The sequence below is a fragment of the Emydura macquarii genome, unplaced genomic scaffold, assembly GCF_026122565.2.
Source record: "Emydura macquarii macquarii isolate MOO-44397 ecotype Brisbane River unplaced genomic scaffold, CSIRO-AGI_Emac_v2 contig_2171, whole genome shotgun sequence".
Lineage (NCBI taxonomy): Eukaryota > Metazoa > Chordata > Testudines > Chelidae > Emydura > Emydura macquarii.
The window spans coordinates 1,240,358-1,252,679 of NW_027132308.1; the positions used below are offsets into that span (position 1 = coordinate 1,240,358).

Consider the following 12,322-nt stretch of genomic DNA (forward strand, 5'->3'; position numbering starts at 1 on the left):
CTATTGCACCTAAACCGTTTGGAGCACAATGCATCCAGCACAACAGTGCCATGAAACCCATGATCCAGCAGCCAACTGGTTCTGCATCCTAGAATTCAGATAATTATGGTGGACTAGGGCTTGTTCTGTACTTCGACAGGAGAATTTTGGGGTGGGTGCGGGCTGGAGAAGGGAGGATCCAAAAATGATCTGGATCCATCAGGATGCAAGTGAAGGAGCCTAGTTTTTTTCAGCACTGCTGCAGGGGTGTGTAGCCGGTCTAGGGATTTGGGGGGGGGGGTGTTATTTGATACAACAGTTGATTAGGCTTGTTCATGTAGGAAGCAGAATTTTGAGGTCTGGCCCCCAAAACCGACAGGATCTAGCTTTATCCCAGGGTAGCACTTGAAAGCCCAGCAGCAGTTCCACTCTCCCTTTCAAGTCTTGGTTTCCGGACAAAGAAGTTCCAGGACAACGAGGCTAAGACCTACCGCCTCCTGCTCCAGTATGGACAAACGGATTGGAGAGAGGGAGAACCGGTCCCGCCTGCTGGAGGCGGGGATAAGTGGCTGCCCTGTTGAGAAGTCCCCGCTGTACTGGGACAGAGTCTGGGGCAGTGTCCAGAATTGGAAGGCGCTTGGAGGTTTGGAGAGCAGATCCTAGAGGGGGGGAGAGGGTAAAAAAAAAACACCTCTATTTGGCTAACAGAGCGACCTGGAAGCTGCATCAGCACCTTCCCTCTCCCGGGAGCTGCTCAGTGTGGCGACGTGGATTGAGTGTGGACATAGGCTCTGGAGGACGTATGTCAATATCGGTCCATGTGCACCGCGTGTGATAGGGTGGCACAGCGCTGAAGAGAGAGGCGTGGAGGAGGCAGGAGGACGTGATGAGGAGGTGAAGGTGGCCTGAGTTTGTGTGTGGGTCCCCCCACCTCGCCGATCCCCAGATTTCAGAGACAGCAGAGTCCCGCAGGGGACAGCCGGGCTCTGTCTCTCCTGGTTAGAGGCAGCGGCGGCGGCGGCGGCGGGCTTTTGGAAGTGGACTGCAGCGGTGCAGTGTAACAACAGCGGCCAGGGTTACCTGGGCAGCAGGCGGGACAAATCCCCGCTTGGCTCCCGCTCTGTGCAGAGGCAGCGACTAGCGGAGCAGCCCCGAAGCAAGGTAAGCGCCGCAGAGGCAGGGCTGCAAACTGGCCTGGATTCTCTGGGAGGAGCGGAGGGGAGGGAGGGGGTGTGGTGTGGCCCCGGGGGATGCATCGTGGGGGGGGGTGACCCGTGGGCTGGAGAAGGGTAGAAGAGGGCCACGGGCTAATGGCAGGCAAGGGAGAAGAGGGGGTGGAGTGTGGTGGGGCGGTGGGAAAAGTACCGGGAGGGGAAGGGGCTAGAGCAGGGGAGGGGCGCTGAAAATCGGAGAGGGGCCGAGGCCGGGGAAGGTTCACCGGGCTGGCTAGCAGCAGGTGTGTGTTTGTAGGGCGAGTGGGTGTGGGGTGCCTCGCCTCACGCTTTTCTACTTCGCTCCCGAGCCCAGCCGCAGCAGTGGGGCGGGTTGTCCTCGGTGCCTACGTGCGCCCGTGGGTTGCACTTGGCTCTGAGGAAGGGGCTGGGCCCCGAGGTGCGGCGATCTACTGCAGGTTCAGCGCCCGGTAGTGAGCCCGAGGTGGGCTGGGGGAGGGTAGACGCAGGAGACTCTGATCCCTCCTGGCTGAAGTGCAACCCCGCCTCCCCAGTCAGCTGCCGCTGCCCTGGGAGGCACAAGCTCGTCACGCCACAGGGCCATGGACAAGAGGGTGCAGTGACTGACTGGGCTGGGCAAAGGAAAGGGGCACAGTGGCTCTGGGAGGCGTGCAGGACTGAAAGGGGGATTTTCCCAGTGCTGGGTGGCTTCTCTCCACACATAAGCAGGCCGGGGTGGGAAGGAAATGGAAACTGACTTTATTGGCACAAGTGGAATCCCCGCTGGCGGAGAGGAAGCTGCGCTGGGTGTCTGCGCCGGACTCTTGGGGAAGATGCTGGTGGATGCATCTGTGTGGGTCAGAAGCAGGTGTCAGCTTGCTCCATTTCTCAGCCGAGGGTGGCTAGGCCTGGGGAGTTTGGGGAATAAAACTTGAATTAGAAGTAGCTGAGGGGAAAGGAAGTTTCTGGGTCTGGCCATGACTGTTCCTGTTCTATGGGTGCAGTAGGGGCCTCCTCTTTACCCCCCAGTATTACCAATAATAAGGAACAACCTTCATTAGTTGAGATTGTGCACTAAGTCTAGGTTTATAGGGGCTTCAGTTTTATTACATAAAATGTCCCTGAATGAGACAATCATGCTTAGTTTACATTTTAAATTAACGTTTGCAGGGATGGTTTGGCAGAGTCACAGTTACTTTGACAAAGAAGGCCAAATATTTCAGCGTGGTTACATAAAATTAGGCAGCTTAATCCTTATTTGGGGGCCAACCACAAATATTTAGCTGCCAAAAGACTTAGGAGCCTTTAAATACCCACACTTGAATGTTTGGCCCTCTGAGAACAATCTGGCCCCTTGTGTCTGTCTAGTGACGGATGCCAAAGAGGACTTCTGTCCTTGCTTATATATTTCAAAGTTCAATTAACTTGTTTCAAGAGGCAGGATAATCTCATGTTGTTCTTCCCTTCCTGTGGGCCTCCCATCCCCCCAGTATGATTTCTATATAAATAGGGCTTCCATTGTTTCTGATTCTATCTTGCTTAATTTACATAGGAGACAGGTAGATAGCTGTGACATTTCCTCCTGCCTAGGCAGACTATATCAGTAAGTATCCATAATTCCCTACATAGTGTTAATACATATATTTCATAATGATATTAATCAGCATTGTGTCACTAGTTTTCAGAAAAGACATCTCTCTTATAAATCTTATAATACAGTATTATATGTAATAATATATGATCAGTTGATTCAATTACTTATCACTTGAGGTTCAACTTCCTGTATTTATAGATCAGTAAACCTTTGAAAGGGATTCTTCTAAAAAGTAAAACCCAGACCAAACTTCTCTCTCTTGCTGGGTGTAGCCTTTGCTGTCTCTTCTCCAGCACCTCACCAGTTAGCTTGGTAGCTTTGTTTATCTAGCATGCCCAGGGGCCTTCATTGTCTGTCTGATGACAAAACTAGTCAGGAGAAGCCAATACACAGTCCTTTGTTTAGGATGGATTGACTCCTGTTTGATGGGCAAACATATTTTAAGAATTATAATTTCAGTTTATGTCCATAATTTGGCATCATTTGCTTGCACCTACATTACACAATGGTATTAATAACCAGTGAGTTACTAGTTTTCAAATGATACCTCAACTGTCATATTTTGTACAAAGATTATTACAATAGCATGTAGGTTATGAATCCGGGGTACTTAGTGTCACATTGTTGCACACTAAAGTTGCCTAAAATTGAGCAGTTTAAATTCGGTGGATTTCCTTAGCAAGAAATGAGATTTATGAAAAGATTGAACTGTAGTAGTAAAAGATTCTTCAAAAGAATAATTTGCAAAATAAACACCTCAACATTTATTTTTATATCTGAAAATATTCAAAAAGCAGAACTTCTTAAACAGGTTATCAGATTGTTTGAAAAACATTCATTTTACAATACAATGCAATTCTCAAAGATAGGAATGAAAATTCAAAACTGAGGCAAAAACTGAGGCACTTCATCTTTAAACTGCCTGCCTGTAGACAAGTTTTCCTAGGATATATTACACAAGCTCACTTATGAACCTAGAATGGCTGAAATAGACAATTCCAACAGCAGGCAGTCACACTTAGCCTTAACTTCTAATTTCCCTGTTATTCTTGTTCTTTTGTGTTGTTCACGCTACTGTTACAGAGTGAGGCCTTGTCTACACTCGCAGTTATGCTGGCAAAACTTTGTCGGTTTGGAATGTGAACCAATCCCCTCCCACAAAAGGAGATGCTCTCTGCTGACATAGCAGCAGCTGCTCATTTTGGCGGTTTTATGTTGGCAGGAGAGCTTTCTCCTGAGGACATAACGTGGCTACACTCGTACTTATGCTGGCAAAATTTATGTCGCTGGGGGGGACACACAAAGTTTTGCTGGCATAACCATGAGTGTAGACAAGCCCTTATTTTTTTATATAAATGTTGATTTCTTTAATAGTTAAAAAAAGATCACATTAAAACTAGACATTTCTTCAGATTTTACATACTATCATGAAAATATGTATCTTTGGACTTTTGAAGAGTTATATAAATAGATGTTACTGTCTATGAAATCTTAGACAATGGATTATTGGTTTTAAAGACTTATACTTAATATTTGCGTAATATTCCCATTGACATCAACGGGAGTTCTGCATGCAAAATGAGATAGCTTATTGACTGTAACAACTCTTTGTCAAGCATTGTGTTCTGTTTAAATGGAGGGTCTAGTTTCAGAACATATTGGTGTACTTTGTAAACCTTCCTTAAATTTTAGATTACTGAAATAATCCATGCAGTTGTATCATTCTAAAAATCAGTTTTGCACTGAGAAGTCTCTCTGGGTAATGAGGGGCTGAAGAAGTCCCCAAAGCATGAAGAACCACCCTGGTTCCACTATGCATGGAGGTCATGCCACCTTCTTTTGTGGAAGTCCACTCTGGAGGAGTGCAAGAGGGTGTGGAGGACAGTGGGTGTGCTAAAGGAATGGCATGCATTTGGCCATTTGATCCATGATTATGCATGGATCCATTGGCCACAGATTTTGTGTAGTGAGCGGCTTTTTAGCCACTGCTACAACCCCTTAGGCTGTAATAACAACCGCAGACTGTCTTTGTGGGTGTCCTGCACCCCGATCTGAGATCAGAGAAAGGATTCTGTCACAACTCCAGATTAGCCTCTTGAGCAGACTCTGTTTATTCTGTTTTTTTTTTTTTTGGAGAGTGTGGGGAGGTGAAGAAATCAAGACTTACTTTCTTAGATCTTTATGCCTCATCTGTTTGTATATAGAATACCTCAGAGGTAAGCTATCAACCCACTAGAATATGTTTTGTATATTGGGTGGTTTATCTGGGAGGATCCCAGTGGATTAAGAAGTGAATATTGCAAAGTATCATGCATAAAGATTAGTTCACTAGATTAGTTTGTGAAGTACCTTTATGATGAAAATTACTATACTAACAACATTACAATTTCACTGAGTTGAATTCTAGCACTAAATACTACCAACTCGCTGAGAAAAATCAAAATTGTTTTATCAAATTCTTCCTGTCATTGCTAGTCTTACTAAAGATGCAGATGTTTAATCATCTATGTGATTATAATAGATCATGTAGAAAACGCTGCTGTGCATGGACCAGCTGGGAGGGCTGCATGTCCTTCCCCCTCTTCACCTGCTGAGTCTTCTTCAGAAAATGCTTCTCATTTAAACAATCCTCTTTATCACTTTAATAATTAAATATGATTATCATTCTTCTGATTTCTTCTATTTTCAGAGAACCGAGTTTTCTGTTTTGTAACTTAGTTACCGTGCATTTCCCCACCCACTTCCCTTTCTCTTCTCCTCTTTGGGCACTTTCTTTCCAATGTATTCCAGAAAATACACAATTGTGAATGCGAAGCAGCAATTACCTGAATAGATTAGGGTCTGTCAGCAAAGTCAACTTTCCTCTGGTATCCCTGTACTTTCCTTTTACCCAACTGACTCTGAACTCATTAGGCTTTTGGCCAAAGTGCCTCCCGTAGAATGTTACCAAGAGCAAACTCAGCCCACCAAGCTCAGTTGCTCATTCTGAGTAAGCCCTATTTCACCTAGTCTCTGATTTACTAGGACATCAAATTTGGGTGCTAAAAAGCCTAAAGAAATTTTTGTTTCAATAACATATGCATATATTCAATGTTTTTCTAAATGAAGAAACTTTCCCCCCAAGCCCAACGTGCTCTCATTACTGGTTAATATTATAGATTAATAGACAATGTCAAAAATTTATGTTGTGTGTAAGTAAGGAACAGTGTGCCAAACCAGTACTCTTGACTAGAAGTGTACAACATTCTTCGTAAATAAAGGTTAAACTTTTAATAGAGGTTAGCAAATTCTTTGCTATCCAGCTGATGCTAGACAGCTAAGGAAAAATAGCTAGTCACCTAGTTCAACCTAATTATAAACAGCTGATACTTATTTCATTAGTGTCCCCTTATCAGATATCAGATAGTTATAAGTTTTATGTTTTTGTCAGTTACTGAATGAGGAAAATTGATAGTAAATCTCAAAAACGTTGTATTTCAGTGCTGTCACCAGAAAGAAGTTGGTCCAATAAAAGATTACCGTATCCACCTTGTCTCTCTAATGGAAAATAATGCAGAGATGGTGATTTTTTTAAACAGTTTTTAAAGTCAGTAGTGAGGTATGTTTTTGTGTACATATTTCAAGTGTAATTGCAAAAAGTAATACAAGTTTAGTTAAACTTATTGACCAGCACAGCTATTTTAGCATTTGCTGTGACTTATATGTACGGTTATACAATCAAACTAAAAAGTAGAGTAGACATATGCTATCCCAGAGCTTCTCAAACTTTTTTTCCTGGGACCCCCTTTGAAAATATTTCAGGCTGTGATGACCCCGCCATGCCATGCCACCCACATCTCTATCCCTATGCCATAGTTCCCTTGCTTCTGCACTGCTGCTTGGGGTGGCACTCTCTTCAGAGCACCTGGCCAGCAGCTGCTGCTCTCTGGCCACCTATATCTGAAGGGCTCTGGCTGTCAGCATGGCCACAGCCACAGTCACAGCATGCATGGGGGCTGACAGCTCATGACCCCCCTAATAATCTCACGACCCCTTGAGGGGTCCCAATCCCCAGTTTGAGAACCCCTGTGCTATCCTCTCCTTCCCTGAATGGTTATTAGTAAAAAAAAGAGACACAAGATCAGAGGATCTGGGTGGGGAATACCAACTGCATGCTTTTCCTTTAGCCTGTTCCATGGAATCCCTTCAGTGGAGATAGGGCTTAAGACTGGGGAGCAGCTAGGTGAAGAAACAGCTGATTCCTTTGGTATCATCTTTCCTTCAGCCCCCCAAGGAATCAGCAAGTTAATGTTAGCTTTCCTGTCCAACTCTGAAACCCCATCATCAATCACTGGGAGAAGAGTACAGACTCGGGACAGTAGCTTATAGGGCAGACATTCTGCCACAGGGCTGGGAAGCAGTCAGATTGCACAAAGCTGTTGTAGATGTCCAGGAGAGTCATGGGATTTGGGGCCAAATCTCCTTTTGTTTCTGCAGGGGTAAGGAAACAAAGCCCAGATAAAATCATGCAAAAGAAACTCTGCAAATGGAAATTTACTGAGTTTCAGAGGATGGGAAAACCTGCATAGAAATAGTATCCATCCCAGTTTATTCATACAATGGGAGTTAGAAGTATGCATTGGAATGATGTAACTTTGATAGATATAGGCTATTTGTTAATTTCTAGGGAAATAAACAGGGTTTAGTAAGATGGTGTTTTCTTTCAAATACTTACATTTGTTAGGTATACAGAGTTGAATTCTAAATACAATTACAGTATATATTTAAATTTTGAATTCTATGATTCACTTTATTAAGCCCTTATTTGAACCACTCCATAATTAGTATTTTCACATTTTTAAGGTCTAGAACTTGCAACCCTTACTCGGGTTGGTATTTGCTCACTTGAGTAGTCCCACTGAAGTGAAAAGAGCAATGACTGTATCCTCAGGTATGGCCTGGGTGTAAGGGTTACATTATCTAGCTCTTAGGGAACTGTAATTAACAATATTATTTTCAGTGAAATAAACTTGCTTCATGCCAATTTCCAAAGGAGTTAGAGAATTTGTTTAAAAATATAAGCTGTATGTTTACATATAGTTATTTGTCCTTAACCATCCTTTCAGGACATTAATGCCCTTCATAGTTTAAATAAGATATTTTCAGACTTTGGGAAAAATCATGCTTGGCTGGGCCAGTAAACAGAGATGCAGCCCGGTACAGTGATCTACAAGCCAATAAAAGGACTAGGAACTTGGAAAGGGTGCACTTTGCTCATATCCAGTGCAGGACTACAGTATGGCCCAAATCCACAAAGGTAATGGAAGTTAGGAGCCTAAATACCTTTGTGACTCTGCGCCTATATAACCATCTAGCATTTGCTGCTGATGTAAGTGTGTATGCTGGCTTGTTGATGGGAGGGAGAGGGAGTGATGAATTGATGCATTCCGTATGCCGTTGTAACGGGCACACCCCATTCTGTCTGTGACATGGTGCAGATGTTGGAGTGCTACATAGGCATACCTCCTATCACTTGTTTGAGACCTGGGGAGGGAACGTGTCCTACTGAATGCAAATAGAGACTTCCTATGCCTCCACTACCATTCTTAACTGAACAGCCTCTTCTTACACTGGGCAGGCCACGAGCGAGACAACATTTTTTAAAAAAAATCTATTTTATTGCATTGATTTAAAAAACTAGATTTAATTAAAATGAGTTTGTCTATGAAGAAGCAGGGAAGTACAGAAGACAAGATTGTAAGAACGTGATTTGCTAAGTAATAATATATAAAGATATAATAGTCTGAGAAACCAATGTTATCTCAGTTCTAAGGCTAATGAAACTTTATTCAGCCTTCAGTTTTGTTTCTCTATTTAAAATATTGCTAATCATTACAATGCAGAAAATTACTGCAATTCAATGTCCTTTGCAGTGTAATAGATTCATTGTTTTACTCTAGTACCTGTTAAAATAAGTTTAATACTGAAACATTCTATAAGCAGAAATCTTAAAAGGATTGTAAGTTAGTGAATTTGTATAGGAAACTGATTAGGCAAAAAATCCCTTTTTATGGAATAGATGAAGTAGAATGCATGTTACATACCTCTGTAACATTGTTGGGAAACACTAGGTAGGACCAATATAGATTGTGTTACAAGTTCTCTGATTCTATAAGCAGTTAGGTCTCAGATTAATGCTTTTGTCAGCGGTGATACACTTCTTTTAAAAGCTGATAATATTATTAATAAAGTGTGTTTCTCTAAGACTCATTCCTAGATGTAGACCCCAATCTATAAAGGACTTTAGATTTTGCAGCATCTAACTTTTAGGTGACATAAGGAAAAAAATCCACTGGAATTCACAAAACCTGAATTAAATGCCTAGGATCCCTATACAATGAATGGGGAGAGACAGGTGCCTGAGAATGGGATCCAAAAAACATAGTAGGCTAGGCAGGGGGCTGTTTAAGATTGACATCTCCAGTTGGCTATGAAAGAAGTGTGTCCAAACCTCCTCGCCTCTCAAGAAATTAGGCATCTATCTTCCGGTCCACAGCCAGGAACCCTGTCCCACAGACAAGTACCTAAACTGTTCTTGCAACTGTTCAGTCTTTCTTGTTGAAGTCATTCTACTTTGTATTAAATAGATAGTAATTGGGCAGAGAAATAGTGATAGTGACTCTATAGTCCAGTGGCTGGGGCATTCAGGTTTTGATTAAGTGTCTCCCACCTGTCTGTCTTATCAGACAGAGGGGTGAATAAACTGGGGTCTCCCATGTCCACTGACTTCCTCCTTAGGCCACCTCCTTCTCCTCCTCCCTCCCATTCTCCCAGGCCACTGTGTGGAGTTAGACATGCTCTGAGTGCACCCACTCATGCCCTGCAGGGAAGTCAGTTGTTCCCCATCCTATCTCCATTTGGTTTGAGGATCACACTAGGGCTAGGTGAGAGATAGGCAGGTATTCAGGCACCTGAGACAGCAGTGTGCATGACAAGAGGCAGAAATGTCAGCCTCTAGGGATCTTTTACAGTGAAAATGTAGGTGCCGTATGAGTTTAGGCACCTACAGAGTTGGGTGGCAGCTAAGCAGAAGGTGCTGGGGATCACAGTTGTGCCTAAGTCTGGGATTTGGACACCTCAGTTGCTTTGTGGATCTGGGCTGTAGTTGCGGACATCAGGTTATAAAACGCAGAGGCAGCATTACAACACTTGTCTAAAAGGTGATTAAAGTACATCACTTTTGAGTTTGAGAATTGGATTCCAGGGACGGTGGAGCTTGTGAGAAGCTTTCATCTGTACTACAGGTGCAAGTAAGACTAGGGGTAAAATCAATGGGAATTTTGCTATTTGAGGCCCTTTTTCCAGGATAAAATAACCAGCAAAAATCTTCCTGCTCTTGGGGTTTAATCAGGTTTACTGATATTCTTTTCTCTTTTGTTTCCTACTTCCCATCCCTATATTTAGGCATTATTTAGACCTGATCAGGATGTAGAATCTGTATGGACTGTAAAATAGGCAGTCTGGAGGGGCCTTCCACTTCCTAAAAATATTTTTAAATACCTAGTGTAATTTCCCTCATTGTAGAAGATAAAATCTTTCACCTGAAATGTTGATGAAAATGTTTAAAAATTGTTCATTTGTCATTTAACTTCCCAGCATCAAGATAGATTCTACTGTAAAACAATCATGCCACAAATCCACCCAAACAAAGTTGCCCTAAATTAACTTATACTTATTATTTTTATTTGTATATTAATTCTGCCCACCATGCGCTAGGTACTGTCCTTTGCTGAAATAGTTTGCAATTTAATAAGACAAGTAACACAGGCAATATCTTTTTTTATCCTTCATTCAGACACATGACAGATGGCAGCAGTAACATGGTGTAAAAAAATCAAATCAGATTAATACTGCGTTTATGGTGCTCAGTTCAGATCCATAACCTCCTCCTTGTTTCCTCCTATGCAAGTCCCCTGATATTTAAAGCAATCATTTGCATTTAGTTACATTATTTTGGCATTAGACATTCCATACAATCATTTCCTAAAACTTGCCATGTCTCCTGGTTCATTTCCCCCTTCTCCCTGTCTTCAGTTGTATATTTCCCCCCCCCAGCCTTTTCTTTCATGTCTATCAGACTCTTTCCCTCATTCTTCCAGTCTTCTTTGTGGCTTATATTCCTTTGCCCCTTTCTCCATTTAAATCATTTCCTCTTATGCTCATCTAAGATAGGGGAATAGGAATGGGGCTGGAGACGAGTATAGGATGATGGTTTACTCCACTTATTTCCATCCTCCTACTTTTCATCTCTTTCCCTTCCCACCTTCCTCTTCTATTGGTCCATCCATTCTCCAAATATGTTCTGGTTGAGTGGCACATGCTCCCTCAGACTGGGCATGGTGTAGCACTTCTTTCTTTTTCTAGTATCCTATGCTGACAGCTCCTCCAGTGGTCTCTCTTCCCGTGACTCAGCCAGGTCACTTGAAAGTTTTCCCCCTACTGAGATATCAGTGTCCCAAACAGACAGCATCTTACGTGACTAGTCACTAGTCCAATGCCCCAAGTGCTGCCCCTCCAGGGCTCCTTTTATGGCAGAGTAGTAGCCAAAGGGCTTCCCTTAGAAGTTTTTTTAACCAAACTCAAAGAGAGTACAATCTAAAAAGACAAGCACAAGGCTGGGAAACACCATATATGCAAAGTGATGGTTACAGTTTGTATAGGTTTACACCCAAGCTGTCCCTAGCCCCTCCTGCCTTGGCAGCTGCAGACTAAAGACACTGGCACCGACAGTAGATATGCAAGTTACACAACGTAGCTTGTGTATCTCCTGTCGATGTACCTACGTTCACGGAGTGTGGTGTCTTCATGGTGCTGCGTCGATGGGAGATGCCCTCTGTTTGATGCAGCCATACTCCTTTTGGGGAGGTGGATTAATTGAGTCAACTGGAGAATGTTCTCTGATCGACTGAGCGGGTCTACACAGACCCACTCAATTGATGACACTGCATCAATTCCTGCCACCGTGCCAGTGAAGACATATCTGTAGTTATTCTCCTCTTTATATTGGCTCAACCCTTGATACAAACCAGGGGAGTGCACTTTTTTTTTTTAAACTAAGCATGTTACATTCTCCTCCCCTACATCTTCCCTTAACAAGTAACTCCCACCCCATCTTCCCAGTAATCTAGCCTCAGCTCCAGCATCCTTGCATCCCTCCCTCCTAATATTCCAGCCTGATCTTAATTCACTGCTGACATCAGAGATTGTCAGGAAGTGTTCTGGGGATATGAAAACATGTTGCTATGTCTCCATCAGCAGTTTGAGTCTTTCCCTTCTTGTGTGCAAGCTCTACTGCAGAGAGGTACTGTTGAGGCTCCCACTTTTTGTGACTCTGATGGGGGATCTGGGTCTCCTGGACCATGTGCCCATGGAGTTTACAGTTACTTAGTCTAGAGTGGGTGAGCAGTAATTAGTAGTATTACTGTGGCACCCAGTAGTTGTCTATACTAATTATATATGCCAGTTATGAACATGAGCTCAATACTGGAGCTTGCAAAACAAGAACCCAGGTACAAAGTGACATTTTAAAGACAAAAGT

At 43.1% G+C, this 12,322-nt stretch overlaps 1 protein-coding gene across 2 annotated transcripts in view; it reads left to right on the forward strand.

The window, feature by feature from the left end:
• Positions 1-628: 628 nt before the first annotated feature.
• UGT8 (UDP glycosyltransferase 8) overlaps positions 629-12,322 on the forward strand; it is a 72,112-nt gene continuing 60,418 nt past the window's right edge. For both annotated transcript variants that reach the window (XM_067558678.1, XM_067558679.1), the window contains exon 1: positions 629-1,140. The gene's annotated coding sequence lies outside the window, so the exon portion shown is untranslated. The remainder of the gene's footprint in view (positions 1,141-12,322) is intronic.